The 17,958-nt window shown below is 36.3% G+C and overlaps 1 long non-coding RNA gene across 1 annotated transcript in view; it reads left to right on the top strand.

Moving 5' to 3' along the window:
* Window positions 1-13,210: 13,210 nt before the first annotated feature.
* The window catches only part of LOC119716166 (uncharacterized), an 83,424-nt gene continuing 78,676 nt past the window's right edge, over window positions 13,211-17,958 (top strand). The window contains exon 1 of the long non-coding RNA XR_005263938.2: window positions 13,211-13,469. This is a non-coding gene — a long non-coding RNA (uncharacterized lncRNA). The remainder of the gene's footprint in view (window positions 13,470-17,958) is intronic.

Below are 17,958 nucleotides of genomic sequence, written 5' to 3' on the forward strand. Positions count from 1 at the left end.
TTTTGTAAATGGAAAAGTCTAGATAAAAAGAACTATTAAAATATCTGTGATTGAATGGCTTGGATCTAATCAATTGATAGAGCATTTTCCCTCCTTCCAGAGAAGCTCCAGAGAAAGGCAATAAAACATGACAAAAGATATCAAATACTCCAACATATAGCAGAGTAACATCCTGGGAGCGTGCATTAATAAGAGATTACATAATGCATCTAGAAGTGATATGTTAAGGTATGACTGACAAGAAATACATGTGATGTAAACTGGTTTATTCCCATAGATACTGAACAATTTGCTAATGTTTAACTGCTTTCTTTAGATAGATATATCTATATTAGAAACCTCATTAATATTTCATTATTACATGATATATCTATAATCTTCACATTATTTGAAGTCAACTGCAACCAAAATTTTCTATTTGTATACTAATAATGTTAACAAAAGCATGCTTTTCCTGGCAACTTATTCAAGTGAACACTTATTAGACTGGGTATAAAATGCAATAGAAAGACAAGTAGAACTGATCATTGATAAAAGAAAACTTACAATTTTATCCATGGTGGTGTAGAAAATAAAAGTAAAAACCCTCAAAGGACTAAATAAAGTGAAAGTTCATAGGCTACACAAGTTAAGCAAAGACCATAATAATCTTATATTCATTTTATTTATCCTTCTTTAATTTGTCAGACCCTGCGTGGGTTGCAAATACTTTATAATGCTTTTGTCTCAGCGTCTCTTCTTGGTGTAGATTTTAAAGGCCAGAAGAATTTTACCTAGTAGGTTCAGCATGAAAACACCTATTACTAGTCTAATGGCATCTATTTCCAAAACCAAATCAAAGAAAGTTTTTGGAGCATTTTAAAATATGACAGCAGAGTTGAAACATGTATGCTTCATATAGGTAGTGACTTTTCCCCTGTTATATAAAAAGCATTACAAATCCAATTAAGTCATTTTTATTTACAATTAAATAAAGCTTCAAGTGTTCTTGGAGTAAAATGAATATCGAGAACATTTATTTTTATGCAGTCAAAGCTCTCAAGGTCTCCTTAGATATTAGAAATACTGTTTGCTCTGTACAACATACCTGAGCTAGTTGTGCTTGTGTCCCATCTTGATTTGCCTTTTGACTTCATATAAATTTATTTCTTTCTCATATGTTACCTTCTGTGAGATGTATGTTACCTATATGTGGGTGTTAACCTCTCTGAAAATGATGCATATTAAGATATGACATCAATGAAATCATTTTAATTGTCACAGCATATGGTCTCCTGCTGCTAATTAAATAGTAAGATATCAGAAATAAAAGTTGAAGCAAAGCCTAGGTGTTGATTCTGTGACAAGACTTAATTACAGTTATCTTATGTTGGATTATGTGATCAACATTGGTGGGATTTTCGGATTTAATGTATGGTCCTACTAGGAAATAACAGTCCTGTAACATTGCTGCCTTTCTTTTCTCTGGTTGGCTTAGGGAACAGATTAATGAGATGCTTTGAGATACCAGAAAGCAACTTTATCATCAGAGATGTTTTGGCAGCTGAAAAGCTAACAATAAGATAATGGAATATTAATGAGGTTTCTAATATGCAACAGTGGATTAACTTGCTAATGGAAAAAGTAGGGTTGGAAAATCTTTGTTTTATAACCCAGTGAGAGAAATATAGATGGACAAATAAAAGAGAAATTTTGCAATTATGCAAGGTAATACAGCATATACTGTTTTCAATATACAGTACACGTAAACTAGTTACTAATAAATTAATATGACATACACTCAGATCTAAATTCTTAGCTACTTAAAGACTGAGCTTGTAGTCTGTGTAATTCCTACAGATCCGAAAAAAAAGTTAAGAAGGCAAGACCTTTTACATTTTTACTGAGTTTTTAATCAATTACCACAACTAATAATTTATTTAACATTATTACTTCTCTTTGTGTCCTCTGTTTGCATATCCTTTTTCCTGGCTTTGACATCCTTTTTAACAAAGCAGACACATTTTCATAGAGAGATAAGACTGAGGAATGTTCCTATATGAGGCATAAATTGAATCTAAATACCAAGTTTGCAGCCTAATTCTATTATAGCAGTCAGCATACATACATATGACACTGACTTATACCTGCTGAGCAGCCATATTTACTTAGACAGAAATCCCAGAGATGGGAGTGCACATTTTAAGAAGGCTGCTGCAAAATTTATGATAACCAACACAGGATGGATGAGTACAGCTGTACTTTTTGACTGTTGTCTCTGATTAGCTATTCAACTTTTTGTATTACCATTGTCTAGGACCTGATTACAGTACAGTTTCATATAGATTGAGTATTTTTAGGCATACCTTGGTAGTCATAAATCACTATAGACTTGCAGTTTTCCATACAAATTGAAGATATTTGCAGTTTAATTGGTGAAATTCAATGACTTTCAAGCAAACAATGCACAGGATTGCTAGGATTATACAAAGAATGACAAAGAAAAGAAGCAACGAAGGGCCAATTCCAAGTATAATCATAGAATTCAATCAAAGACAAACATTCCTAGCTAAAACCCTTTGTGATAATTTCAGGGACAATTATTCTAAGTGCATTTGGTGTATTATTGAAAAAGTATCCTACAGAAGATGACAAACAATGAAACAGACGGTGCAAAGAAAGGAGATACTGGTTACATCCTGCTAGAGTGTAGGTAGCAATTAATGTTTTTGAACTGTAGCTTTGAATTTCACCTTTCTGTTGGTCTTATCAGCTTGCCACTTTTCTCATCAGACTGTCATCTTCCATGAAAAGAAAGAGCTAAAATGGATGAATTGCTAGCTGTGACAATATTTTCTTGGTTACTGGCCTATCTATTACTTTAGGAAAACAAACAAACAAACAAACAAACAAAAAACATAGGACAGTAAAGTGCTATTATGATGGAATTAGTTAAAGGTTCTGGTTGCCAATTTTGAGCTCTTCATAGGATCATAGATTCATAGAATCATTAAGGTTGGAAAAGACCTTCAAGATTATCAACCATCACCCTAACACCAGTATCTCCCACTAAACCATGTCCCTAAGCACCATGTCCAACTTTTCCTTAAACACCCCCAGGGACGGTGACTCCACCACCTCTCTAGGCAACCCTTTTCAATGTCTGACTACTCTTTCTGAGAAGAAATGTCTCCCAATTTCTAATCTAAACCACCCCTCCCACAACTTGTGGCCAGCCCCTCCAGTCCTATCACTAGTTACTTGCGAGAAGAGGCTGATCCCTAGCTCTCCATACCTTCCTTTCAAGTAGCTGTAGAGAGCAATAAGGTTTCCCCTGAGCATCCTCTTCTCCAGAATAAACAACCCCAGTTCCCTCAGCTGCTCCTCATAGGATTTGTGTTCCAGGCCCTTCAACAGCTTTGTAGCCCTTCTCTGGACATGCTCCAGGGCCTTGATGTCCTTCTTGTATTGAGGGGCCCGAAGCTGAACACAATACTCGAGGTGCAGCCTCACCAGCGCTTAGTACAAGGGGACAATCACCTCCCTGCTCCTGCTGGCTATACTACTGATACAAGCCAGGATGCCATTGGCCTTCTTGGCCACCTGGGCACACTGCCAGCACACATTCAGGTGAGCATCAATTAACACTCACAGATCCTTTTCCCCTGAACAGCTCTCAAGCCACTCTGCCCCAAGCCTGTAGTGTTGCATGGGGTTGCTGTGACCGAAGTGCAGGATCCGGCATTTAGCCATGTTGAACCTCCCATTGGCCTCTGCCCATTGACCCATCCTGTCCAGGTCTCTCTTCAGGGCCTTTCTGTCCTTTGGCAGATCAACACTACTCCCCAACTTGGTGTCATCCGCAACATTGTGTCATATGGCCTTGGACTACCTCTAGCAAAAATGTTTGTATTATTTGCTTTTTAATTATGTCATTGTTTTCATTTCACTGACTTATATGCAACTGAGACTACTTCTCATACACAGTAAATAGTTGTTGTTTTTTTTCTAAGTAGCTGTGCATAGTAGACATACTGCCCACTATGTCCCCAAATTCTTAGAATCAGTATTTACTCTTTAATTTCTTATATTCAAAGCCTATTCTAAAAAGTTTATACCTCAGAATGTAAAACACATCAAATCCGTTTGATTTATGTTGCTGACCTTCTGACTGGAAGAAAGGAAGTTCTACCTGTAACCTATAAACAAGGCTTATAAAAGATGATTGTATATTTTACTGAGGATGAAACATCAGAGTCCCCAAAGGCTTATTAGGTTTTCGTCACACTCATATGACATTACTCATAAAACAACTGTACAGATGGCTTTTGGGTGACATTTGGAGGTTAGGACGGTATGAAAAATAAAAGAAAGATATTTTTTTCCTCATGAAACCACACATCTTGTGATTAACTAGTCTGTAGGCAGGCATCCGTGCATCTAATTATTGTGCATACTTCCTATTTAAGTCATCCTTTTCGTCCTGATGATTTTCCTCTTGGCAAATTCAGTTCAGCCTGATTAGTTTCAGAACCTGTGCTCTGACGGTTTAAAAAAAATACCTGTTAGAGGAAGAAAAACAACAACAACAACAATAACAAAAAACACCTCTATTCATTTTCTCTGCCAAAGTTCAGAAAATACATACATCTTTACTGCATAATAATGCCTTCCATATACTTTGAACTCCTGAAAAAAGAAACACTGAAGTGTTAGTGGAACATTGTGAAGGAACATTATCAGTAAAAGGAACATACAGATCAGTGTCACAAGACTTCTTGTCTTGTGAATGAATGAAGTATACCGTGACTTGTCCTCAATGTTCCCATAGGGCTGTAAGAAGTGTTAAAACAAATTGCTCAATATCTGCTTTTGAATGAAGAGAAGTAAAAGTCTGTAAAGGATGTATTTCATTCTAACTTCCCACAGTTTTCCAGCATATTCAAAGGCATATGTCACAGCAGGTATGCAGTTAGTTCAAGCTACGTTTCCTCAGCAGTGGTGAGAAACCTGACACTGAACCATCAGACAAGGCCCTATACTCTGCAGAGTCCCAGAAGAGTCCAGAAGAAACGATAGTGGAAGGAAGGAGTTCTTAGGCTGCGAAACCAGACTGCAAGTCAAAACTGAACGAAAACGTTAACTTGAATCATCATTTTTCTTTTAGTGAACAAGAATAATGATAAAGAACTCCAGCTAGAGATTACAGTGAGATCGATGGACAAACAGTAGTATACACATTTCAGGCATAGATGTGTGTCATAACTATTTAATTTGGTGTACTTAACAAGTGTGCCAGATTCCTAGTTCATACAGCTAAGGTTTTCCTACTGGGAGAAAGAAACATAATTCCTGAATGTCTTACGTCCTACCAAAATTGCCTGTCACAACACTGCCTTTTCTATTCCTTTCTGTTCATCAAGGATTCACTTTGTGGTTTCTGTTTACTGTTACTTCTTTCTTTAACTTTTTTTTTGAAGTTAAAAAGCTTTGTATTCTTGGACACTCTTGTTGCACTCTCAATGTTCCTTGCTCCTGGCCTGACCTTTCCTCAGTAGCTTTGGTTATCAGCTCTTTCTCCTTGGGCATCAGCTTGTCTATGACATCTCCCCTCAGTTAGGTTCCATATGTATAAGGGAAACTTAATTCTATGTACTTAAGTCTATATGGAATTAAATTAATGTAACTCTCCTAATTTCAGTATAACTATTCAGATATACACTGAAAGTCAAAGGGCAATCAGATGAAAAGACAACAAAAATGTTGTCTTTGTTTTGTATTCTTCTTCTGTACATATGCCCTACCTTTTCCTGTGATTTAAGCACATAAGGAATGATAAAGAGACCTTTGATATCTAATACTTACTTGGAGTGCACACCCAAATCTTGTCACCTTTCAAAAAAATTAGAGTTTCTTTCTTTACTAAACCTCCACCAGGACGTTTGTCTTTTTAGTTATTTTAATCATTTCAATTACTGTCAGTTCCTTATGGCTGACTGTCTTGATCAACATCATCTCCAAAAGATCTTAGAACACAAGAGTGAGAGATATTGAAATCATATTTTTGGAAGATCCAAATGATATACACCCTGTTCTAAAGCCTCTATTTCCCCAACATACAGATTCAACCTATTAATTTGCCATTACTTTTCAAGTCCTTTGTTCATATATGCTTAGTTTAGTGTTTTATTCCTTTCCTGCTTTTTTTAACAGCTCATGCTTCTGAATCCCTTTTGTTCACAGATTAAACCTACTTGCCTACATATTCCCATGTAATGTGATATTTTTCTTTATGTTTCCAAAGCAAAAAAGAAAATGTGTGCATATACATTAATATTCCAATAGTGAAAATGAAGTGGTAATTCATTTTTAATACATCCCATGGACTTTTGTTTTCAAAATTAATAGGACCCCCTACCCACAGAAATGCTGGTTCAAAATCTCTTTAAGTCATTTCAGCATGTTTGTTTGTTATAAAGCAATAATTCACTCAGGTAAATTACACTCCAGCTTTTGCTTGTCATTAATATTAAAAGGGTAAAGCCGCAGCACACTGCAGAAAACGGTCCCCATACTGATCTCACATTGGAGTAAATCAAAGGAATGACTCCAGTATAAAACTAGAATGAAAACCAGCCCACTAAAACTAAAGCCTTATTTTGAATTTAATTTGTATTTAGCTTGAGCCGATGCATTTAGTTTAAAAACAGCTTTATTTTATTAGTAGTATTATTTTTTAATGATATAACATAAGAAATTTGTCAGTTCAGGGATCCAAATTGCAGACAGTGCTTGGATCAATACTTTAAATATACATATATTGAGAGATTCTTTCACAAATTGTGGGCTCAGATATCATAAAGTGAACTAGTAGGGAGACACTAGGTTACTTTTATCCACTCTTGGAGCAACTATTAAAAAAACTCAGATAAACCATTTACTCTGAATACTAATCTGCTTAATGTCTAACTTGATCAAGGTACACAGGGTATTATTTATAGATCTATCACAGCCAGGTGCCATCTTCCTGTGAAAACAGCCTATATGTTTTAGGGTGATTTTTAATCTTTTTTTTTTTTTTTTTTTTTTTTTTATAACAGAGGCTGGTGAGCTACATATCTTTTTTTAGCTTTAGCTATTGAGTAGAATGAATGAAGACTTTGCAATTTTTGATTTTGCAAAAGTGTTACAGTGACTACCACTTCTGCATGAACACCTGAATGCATTATATTTAGTATGTTTGCACATTCTAGAAAACATGGAAAAATATATGAATTCCCAGATGACTTGATTTCAATAGCACATGAGCCACATTCTTTTTACCTGGGACTGAGTTTATGCTATGTGTTCATAATGGGAACAGTATATAGTTTCTATAGTCTGCAACATGAACAATTGATTTTATTTATTTATTTATTTATTTATTTATTTATTTATTTTGTAAAATAATCTCAGAATTGATGCTTTCATCTGAGCCTCTTCTGTTGTAGCAAAAAAGTACTCTTAATTTAGACAGAATTTCCTGAATTTTTTTCCTTAGTGAGCTAAAAGGCAAGACTGGACAAATATGAGAGAGGAGAACAGTGCAGTCAGTGGACTAATCAGTCCACTGCAAGAATTATATTCCAGAAAAGAGTGTGACTCAGTTATGATCCAAAGGCTGAATTATCATAGCTGGAGGGTCCTGAGTTCATAAAAATAATCCCAGCATTTCAGGCTGTGCAAAGAGATACTTTCAGGATTTGGCTCCACAGGAGCTTAATTCATACTAAGTCAAGATTGCTGTATATCAGTTCTCTCCCTCATGCTGGTAATGGTGTTCACATGGTTCAGTGAACAGATCTGGCCCCAAACTAATATGTATGTATATATATATATACATATATCTGTATGTATTTTTTGCTGTTAGTTTCCAGTTGAATCAACTTCCCGAATCAGCGTCATTGAACAAACTCTGCTGCTCTCCCCCGGACTCATTAACTGTACCCTCTACAATAAAAGATTTTGATTCCTTTAAAACAACATAACCTTCAAGCTGGCAACAGATGCAGTTCACAGACTTCTTGTAATTCTCATCCTCATCTTTCTTCCGTCACCTAATGGTAGAGTCAGTGGCTGAGTCATAAAGTACAATTTCATGGGGCTGAGACAGGCAATTTCTGGCCATTTCATGTTCAGAATCTTCTCAGGTTGGTTTATTTCAGAGCATGACTCTTCCTCCTATCTTAGAATTAATAGTTTCTTACTCCATGATTTGACTGACTCAAATAAATACTGTGAGCTGGTATATATCACGTGCTTAGTATGTTTGTGTTTAGTATGCATTGGAAGTCTACATCAACAGTGGCATATGTTTGACAAGTACTAAGAAAGATACCCAAATTCAGGCTTGCAACTTGATGCTGTCTAACTGAAGCTTCATAATGCTCTGGACTGCCATATATACTGCAAAGGCTTTAGAGATTATTACAATATATCATGCAGGGAATCTCCATAATAATATCCTTATGTCATAACATATAATGTCAAAAATCCCAATGCAGCATTTTCAGGATATACTAATGGCCCATCAAACTGCATCAAGGTTTTATTATCTTTTGTCCTGTTATGGAAGAGTCTCAGTACCGACTCAAAAAAATGCTACTGGGAAGTACTTTGAAATATTTTAGGGAAACCAATTGCTTTTGCTAGTTAATTATTAAAATGAAATAATTTTGGAGTAAAGGCCATCACAGCAGTTAATGCAACCTGAACAAGAAAGCATTGCGTATAGTCTAGGATTTCATAAAATACCCTATCTAATCCCCTTTACATTGTAATATTCAGAAGGCACACTTCTTCCACTCTTTTTTTTAAAAAGATCAGACATATTTGTACTTTTAGTTTTTGGAACAGGATATCTATGGGACTCTCAATCCTCTAATGCTGAGAAGAATAAATAATGTTGAGAAGAATAAAATGCATTAATAAGGACAACAGAGAGGGAACAAAACCATACGGCCTGCAAATATGACACAACTCAAGGAGAAATCCAGTAAGAGCTGGAAGTCTTTGCACTGGATGTTGCATATAAGATTGTTCATCCCATGGCAGATTAAATGCAGGTAGCTTGTGAGGTTTCATTGCATGCAGCTATAATAATTACTACAAACACCACCATCAACAAAATTTTATTGTAGCTTAATCATTTTATTATATTGTATTAAATGAATGAGATATAAATGACATATTAGAATTTTTCAGTTTTGCAGTTTTTCCTTACAGCTTCGGTGTACTCAGGTTCTTATGGTAATACAAGAAAATTATTTATTAAGTGACTGAATGACATCAGACCCAGAAATGTATAAAAATGAAAATAAAAATACACCAAACAACAAAAACAACAAAACCCACCACCCTTAGCTTTGAGGGCTAATATATAATTGAAGTGTGATGAGAGAACTCAAAAACAGGTGAGTAGTACAGGAAAAATAAAAGATTTGTCATTGTTGTTTACTGTGCAGGACATGTCTATAGCAGAGCCTTTTTCAGAGCCTTTTTTTTTTTTTTCTTTTTTCTTCAGGGGACAAATGGACAAATATGAATCTTTGTCTCAATCTGAATTATAGAGAAGAGTGGCTTTAAATCAATCCAATAAAATTATAGTAATATTAATAAAAATAAATTAGGTAATAATATATGGTCACTACCTAAAATTGTCAAAGTATTACTTCTGTTATATATTCATCAAGTGTCTAATACTATGATCGATAACACTGTATATCCATACTGGGCAAATTGATTCAAACTGTAATAAAAAGTAATAGTATTAGTAAAAACATGGACAAATATGATAAAGAAGAATCATAACTGTACATTCTTCTTCAGAAAAAAAAAATAATCCCCACAAAGCTATAAATGTTATTTGGAGGAATTAATGAGCATGTGACTATGTCCTGGTTAACACAATATACTTGGATTTTTAAAAATGCTGTTAGGCAACTGGCCCTGGATTTTTCTTGATTAAGATCAGTTTTAGTGTCTGACTAACAAAACACAGAACAGTAGACCCATTCATTCTGGAAGCACAAAACATTTCCTGTAGGAAACCATCAAAGGAAAACATTCATGCTCTATATATTATCTTTACTATCACTTGCTCCAATGATGAGTGCCTTCAAAATGCATGTATAGCATTATACATCCAAACTCTAAATATTGAATGTATATATATTTTTAGAGAACAGTCTAACAGCATAATTTTGTGAAGGGATGGTTATTTTTAGTGAAGAAATTCCATCCATTACATTATGTATCTTTTCTTTCTGAAGTACTTGAAATCATGAGCACAGCATTTCATTTAAATTGCTTTTATCTAATTCAAATAGCAAGATAGATGCATAATCACTTATTTATGTATTACTGAATGTTTATATACGTTCAATGTCATTTCACGTTAGGCAGCAGCAGGTCTGGTCAGGTATCTGGTAGTATCTGGTAGAATTGATAAACATACAAAATTGTACAAAATAGGATAGTCTTGGCTTACTCGTGTTGTTTTCTGTTTTGCATTCATTCTGGCTGTTTACAATCTTTCATATGGTTTTCAGTTACATACCAGTGCTAGACATTATAATATAATAATGACTATACTATCGAATACATTTTTTTCCTGTCTTCTAAGCACAGAATTCCTCAAGAAAATCATATTGGCCCATCAGTCAAACTGTGCAATATTCTGTATTGATCTGCCCCCAGTTTAATTTCTGGATACCTAGAATAAATAAATGCACAGATATGATATTAGAATGTAGTTTGCTACATGTATTTCAAAAGGCATTATTGAAATGACATGAAAACAGGAAATGTTTTCAAAAGTCTTTGATTTCTGCCTCTCTTTCTGACAATGTAGTGACATTTCAGATAACTTATAGAGTTTATTGGGAGGAAAAAGATAAATGGTTCTTTCAGACAGTTCAAAGTAGATGTTGTTTGGAACACTGAGTTGTAGGCATACCTACCCTCTCGTGCAATTACATAGGCAGAGAGGGAAGAAAAGATGAGCAACATGTTGAGATTGAACTGTAATTTCCCATTAAGAGTTTAGCACACTTTTGAATACGGACAAATTTGTGCAAAGAAAAAATTCTTTGTTAGTGCTGATTAGATTACCAATAGACAGTGCATGGAGCATTTATGAAAGCAACAAAAATAACCTGAAAATATGCAGTAGGAATTGAATGGTCAATTAACTACAGACAAAATATAACAAAAAAATGTTAGAAAGTAGTTTAATTTAAAGAAGACTCTTAAATATTAAAACCAGATAGCATTTAGGATTTGCATTCTCTGAAAGCTCTTGTATCTTTCAGCACATTTCAGCTCATTTGGCAGTTGCTGTTCAAAAAATTAGCCAGAAATGAAGTAGCAGAAAGTGTTTCAAAGCAGATTTGAGGTTCACTGGATCAATTGTTTGGTAAAAAAGCACTTATTGACTGTGCCTGCAGAGACAGTCCAAGAAAACTGAGTCTAGATGCACCAGTGTCACTGTAAAACTGTCATTCATTTCTTCTCATGAGCAATGTGATGTACCTGACACTTACTGGCAATATAAATGGAACACTATATAACACAATCACTGCTTCTTTGTGTCTAACAAACTATAACCATAAATTTCTGCATTAATTGTATATTTAATCTTTATCCCAAAATGCCATTTATTTCTGGGATCAGACATTTTCAGTGCTCTCATTCAGTGAGAGAAATGAGGATGAAACCTTAATAATTGACTAAGAGTTTACATATTTTATCATCATTAAGAAACACTTGTTACAGCAAGGAACCCTAATTCTTCAAACAAGCTCTCATGGGGAGGAGCATCAAAGCCAGTTTAAACAGGGCAAATTAAAAAAAAAAAAAAAAAAAAAAAAAAAAAAAGAAAAAAGTCTGACAGACAAAGAGTCCGGTGGTCCGGTGGGGGGGGGAGGGGGGGTGGAGAGGCGGAAGGGGTAGAGGGGGAGGTGCTCATGGCTGCCTAGTAGAATACAACTTGTATTTCAGGTAAGAAGGAAACCTAGCAAAAACTGTGTGTACATCTGGTGGGCCTATGGGGCCTATACTAACCATTTCCTGTGTCATGTGAAAGACATATAGTTACAGTCAAGATATTGACTTAAGACAAGGCTTAAAGGCAAAAACTTTTTCAGAGGCAAGATATGTTATCTCAGGGTTAGTATCACAATAATATGGCCCCATGAACATGTCTCAGGAAAATCAGCAGGAGCAGAACAAGCTCACATTTGTCATCTATACACAACTAAGAAATGTCCCACTTTTGCTTGTAGTGAAACACAGTTTATATGCGGTTAAATATGCACATATGGCAAGTTTAAAAAATCCTTCCCACATCCCCCACCACAAATTGGAATGCCTCATTTAAACTGCTAAATGAAAGTACCGATGGCCAATCTCTTGGGTCCTTGAAGCAAAGCGCAGGTGCACAGAAAGCCATGGACCTGTACGTGGTTCATATAAATAGAGAAGCATGCTTGGGTCTGCTCTGGGAACTGAAGAATGACAAGATTTTCCCCTGAGGTGTGTAGTGGTGAGATGGCTCTCCCCGGAGACTGCTGTCTCAGACACTGTTAAGGATACAGTGGTGCAGCTGTCACAGAGCTGGAACTGGAGCAACAGCTTTCTGGGCAGGAGGCATCCCTTGGAACGCAGCTCCTGCAATTTATTTTTGTCAGCCAAATTACGCTAGAGTTTTGAGCTGCTGGAGTTCATCCCAGGCTGTGCAAAAATGAATGAAAGGTATGAGCAGTGAAGCCACAAAAGATTTTAAAATAATGTGATACAGCATTGCAGTTTCTTGTGCCCTGCTGTTTCAAGGCAGGCATCCCAATAAGTCAAGCTAAACAGCTCTCTGTGTATGTGCAAAGCTAAATTTTAAGACAGGGATCCATAAAAGCCAGCTTGTTAATAGATGAGATGCTTAAACCAGTTAGTACAAAATACCAGAGGAAAAAAAAAAAAAAAAAAAAAAAAGCAAAGCTTAATTCTCCTCCTCACAGAAAGAGAAACAGCTTACTGAGACCTGGAAGGGGGCGATTGTCTCTGCTTATGGTTGTCTGTGGAAAACCTTCTGGGTTTCAGAGAAGGTATCACAATGGCTAATATCTGCTTGTCTGGGAATTTCTACTGGCCTGCTAGGTCTTAGGAAGATACTGAGGACTTAAACACTCAGCTCTTACTTCACAGTGAGTGCTCTGAAATCTGATATTAGGGTAGTTTCACACAGTGTTCTCCTACTTACCGTTATTAAACCATTTCCCTTCGCAGAAAACAGTAAATATTCATTAAGACAGAATGAAGAACTGTAAAACAGAAGAGACGTATCTAGAAGGGTGAAGCCTATGCTCCAGTCCTCACTTCAGTATTTCAACATTTCATGCCAAGTGAAATAGACTCTGGCAGAAATGGAAAGAGATACCCTATAAATACCCCAGAAGGTAAGTGAAAATTTAAATTCTTTTAGGCTGAGTTAAAAACTAAAACTGGACTTCATGTGCTCAAGCTGACTACTTTAACCAAGAAGTGTTTGCTTAGATGTGGTGATTTGTTTTACTTATCCTTCCAGCATTTTGTGTCAGACCTTGGAATCTATATGGAATTTTAAAAGTACCTTAAGGGGGAACAGAAAATTGGAAACCAGAACCAGTGAATGTTTGAACAATAAAGCCAGTTAAATTTAATCTGCAGTGGTACTATACTCATGATGATGTGGAATGTTTCAGCATAACTAGTGCATTGTTTCAGAAACAATTAGTATGAGAAGTACTTCTGTTTTAACTGAGTACCAAGTATAAACCAGAGAGGGACTTCCTTTTCTTTTCTTTTTTTTTTTTTTTTCCTAGAACTATATCTTGGCGGGGGGGGGGGGGGGGAAGAAAAAAAAGAAAAGAAAAAAAAAAGAAAAAAGACAGGAAGACAAGATTATGGTCAAAGATTATCACATACAAAACTGTATACACAAAGGTTACCTAGATGGTTTTTGTTTATAAAGCCCAGATGTTTGGTATTTAAAATAATTGAGAGGTTGTTCTAAAGAGACAACAAAGAAAACCTAGGTTAGTAGCATTTCCAGTTGCAGGAAATTGTAAAATAAGACACTGAACAAATACTTTGTATGTATAATGTCAGAACACATTAAAGGAATGAATGCTTGTATCTACTGGAATGCTTTATGTAACTAAAAGGTCATTTCCACATGGTTAAAAATATCCTAGACTCTGTCTTGTGCTTCTGTTTGCTATACTTGCTTATTAATATTTTGTAGTGTAAAAGCATTATTATTTTTCTTATATAATCATGGGAGAGCTCTACCTATCAGCCCTGACTCAATAGAGTGGATTATGTAAGGCTTAAACTTTTTGTCTGGCATCTCTTCTCCACAATAATTCACACCCCTAAATATTTCTGCTTTATCAGCTGTTTGCATGTAGAAACATCCATGTGGACATAAATATATTCCATGTATGTCTCCCATTACGAATTTTGTCACAGAAAATATTCAACTTAGAGGGCTGTCTTGAAACTTTCAGAAAGAGCTATAAGCAAGAATTATAAGTAACCAGTAAAATATACGACAGCAGAAGATTCATACGTCTTAGATTAGGTAATGTTTAAAAGTTTTAGCTATGCAAGTAAACCAGTAATAACAAACTAGGAATAGTTTACACAGGCAAAGTTAGTCCAATAACACAAATAAGCTTTTTATTTTATTTTATTTTATTTTATTTTATTTTATTTTATTTTATTTTATTTTATTTTATTTTATTTTATTTTATTTTATTTTATTTATTTTATTTTTAATTTTTATATATAATATAGCACAAAGATCACCAATATTCTCTGTGAACAAAGGAAACACTAACCGACTCTCATCAGCACTTCTCAAAGGAAACATAAGACATTACTATCGAATTTTAGCCAGGAGACACTCAAAGCACAATTCTGCCCCCAGCTCTCCTTTGCTCCCCAGACAGGAAAGCAATTTGCTGCGGATAAAACCTAACAGCTCTGCTCCTTTCTCTGAGGATCCTGCTGGTAAAAGTCTCAGATCGGATCTCAGTGAGTCAGTAGGGGGATAGTCATTCCTTCTCATGAGTTAGGCTCCTAAACTTTGCCATCCAATTTAAGAAGTAGTGAGGGTATAAAAGCTTTTCCAGAGAACAATTCAAAACTTAAATAGAAACTCTGAGATACCACTCTTCTATCCAAAACCCCTTTGTGTTCGTGACAAAGGAAGGTGAAGGCAAGTATGTGCTCAAAGCCAGTAGGTGTGAATGCTTTGTCTTATTAAAGAGAAGCCTAATCCCATGAAAGAAAGGAATCATAGTCCCACCAAGTTCTCCAGCAGATCAGTAAAACAAGGCAGGGTCTTAGTGTTAAGAGACTGTTTCCCCATCATGGAGTGCATACTTAACTTGAAGACCTTTACCCCATGAGCACTATGATGTTTAGTGCACATTTATTAAGCCACTAGCCTTATTGAACTCATTGAGGCTAAACACACTTAAAATTCAGCATGTGTGCTGCTAGGATTACTGACTAATAACATATTTAAGGCAGAGCTGCCCTAGAGAGAGACTTGTGTTCTGAGGAAATACAAGTGTCATGTGAAGCTGAAAAGCACTTGAGGCAGAGCACTGTTTTTGTGTTGCAGTGCAATTTGAACATTTTCTTGTTGACATTAAGTAAGACCAAACCATGGATTGTTTACAGAACTGACAATGGGGCAAGATTTTTTTTTTTTTTTCCAGCTTGAGATGAAAGAACAAAACTAAAACTTACTGTCAAGGCCTGGAAGGCCCTGCCACCCTGGCCTGTCTCTGCCAAACCCTGGGACTCCCCCACTCCCCCATCCTGCCTGGGCCCATGACCCCATGCCAGCCTCATAGTGGTCAGACTGTAACCGGTGAGGCTACAGATGGGCTAGTCTCCAGGTCCCCACAGCTCTGCCCTGCACAGCCAAGGGCCTTGCAGAACCAGGCCCACCTGAGGGGCCTAGCCTGGCTTCAGCCTGTCCCTGACCCCAGGGACTGTCCCTGATGCTAAGAGATAGGCCTGTGCCTGTGCCCCAAGCTGCCCAGCTCCTAGCTGTGGTGGTGGGACAGGATGGGCTGCCAGACCCTGACCTGATGCCCCCATGGGGAGCCCTTAATGCTCTTGGTCCTCAGGGAGCAATGGGCCCACACGTTGTCCGGACACTACCACCAGGTTGAGGAGCTACTTTCAGTTCCCATAGGTCTCCACGTGAGAATCAAGAAAATTCTACAGATGACAGCCTTTGACTCATCCCTACAAGCAAGCACTTTTACAAAAGGATAGAAGTCCAGGACTCTAACACACTCCAGGACTGAGGAATTTATTGCAGAGGATCACATTTCAACATTGGCATCATCTGTCTCAGGAAGGTTTCATTCTGCTAAATTTGATCAAGATATAGGTCCATGTATTAAACCCAAATAAGGAAATCCATTTGCTCTCCTGCATATTACCAGGCATCACCCTGGAGTGCCAAGACATTCCCAGAGCCCCAAAGCTTCAGTCTTCCCCTCTCCCACCCACTCTACAGCTGCTGTAGGTTGAGCCATGGTCCTTATCTGAGGTTTGCAGATGGCCCCTTTAGGTGTCAGTCTGGCCCTGTGAAGTGTACTTGGAAGAGCTGGAGGAATATAGCAGAATAATTACAGCAAGATATGAAGGAGCAAGATTTTAATAATTCATGAGATACACTTAAATTGCAAGATTTTAATTATATCTTTATCAGTTCTTTATTTAAACTTCCCATGTAGGGAGGAGAGCAGGAGAGAAAGTTAACATTTCCTGCTGTGGTGCACGATGGGCAAAATTTGGGAACACATAATTTCTGCATTGATTGTCAAAATAACTTTTAGTTCCTGATTAATACTTCACAAATATAGGTGTATGTTTACTCAAACAGTTAAAACACAGATTTCTGAGATTTAGAAAGTATATTTATTGTTATTAGAGCAATGATTACTTTTTTGTTGTTGTTAATCTAAAGTTGTAAATATAATGGAGAAAGGAACAATGTACTAAAGGTTATTGTTCTAAACAGATTAATAAGTTTTGTATAAATTCTTCAATCATTAATTCCATACTGGTGTTCTCAGTGAAATTAACCATTTCTGTGTATTTTGAGGCAAGGTTCTTATACATCAGTACTATTAATAACTGCTGGATCCTACAGTCAGTATTCGACTTCTTCAGTGACTTGTAATATCAACTGCTCACCTCACAGATGAGATGCAGAATCTGTCCCACACCCTGTATTTACATTTTCCAAAGAATATAAACCATTCTAATCGTATACAACTTATGAAAATTAATTATGAATTATTTTAAAACTTTTTAATGAAGAATTGCATTTATGTAAAAATTTGCCCCACTGTTCAGTGGTTCAGCATCATGTTTTCTTCCAAAGCACCTCTATTAAGATTGCCTTAAGTGTATTGGTATGATCATATTATTTATATAACTCAAGGTCTTAAACTAAGATGCTAAAGAAAGCAACATGTTATAGGTAGGACTAAGACCTTGTAACGGTAAGGATTGTGAAGCTTTGGGACAGGTTTCCTGGGGAGCTGCTGAGCTTCACTGGAGTCCTTTTTTAAGATGTCATTCAAACTTATGTCAAGAAAGACATATGTGTTCTTGATCCTGCCTCAAGGCAGGAGATTGGACCAGAAAATATCCTGATATCCCTTCCAGCCATATTTTCTTCCGTGATTCTATGCTATTGTGCTTGTGACTGATAATTTATTGTTTGAAATTCCTTTGTTCAGTTTTGCCAGCTTATTCAGATTTGAGACCAGGGGATGATTTTTTCCCTTCCAACCCAGCCCAACTTGCTCAAGGCTGGTTCAATAATTTGAATTTATTTATTTATTTTTTATATTTCCCTGCCAACAG

Source organism: Anas platyrhynchos, chromosome 2 (genome assembly GCF_047663525.1).
Source record: "Anas platyrhynchos isolate ZD024472 breed Pekin duck chromosome 2, IASCAAS_PekinDuck_T2T, whole genome shotgun sequence".
Taxonomy (NCBI): Eukaryota; Metazoa; Chordata; class Aves; order Anseriformes; family Anatidae; genus Anas; species Anas platyrhynchos.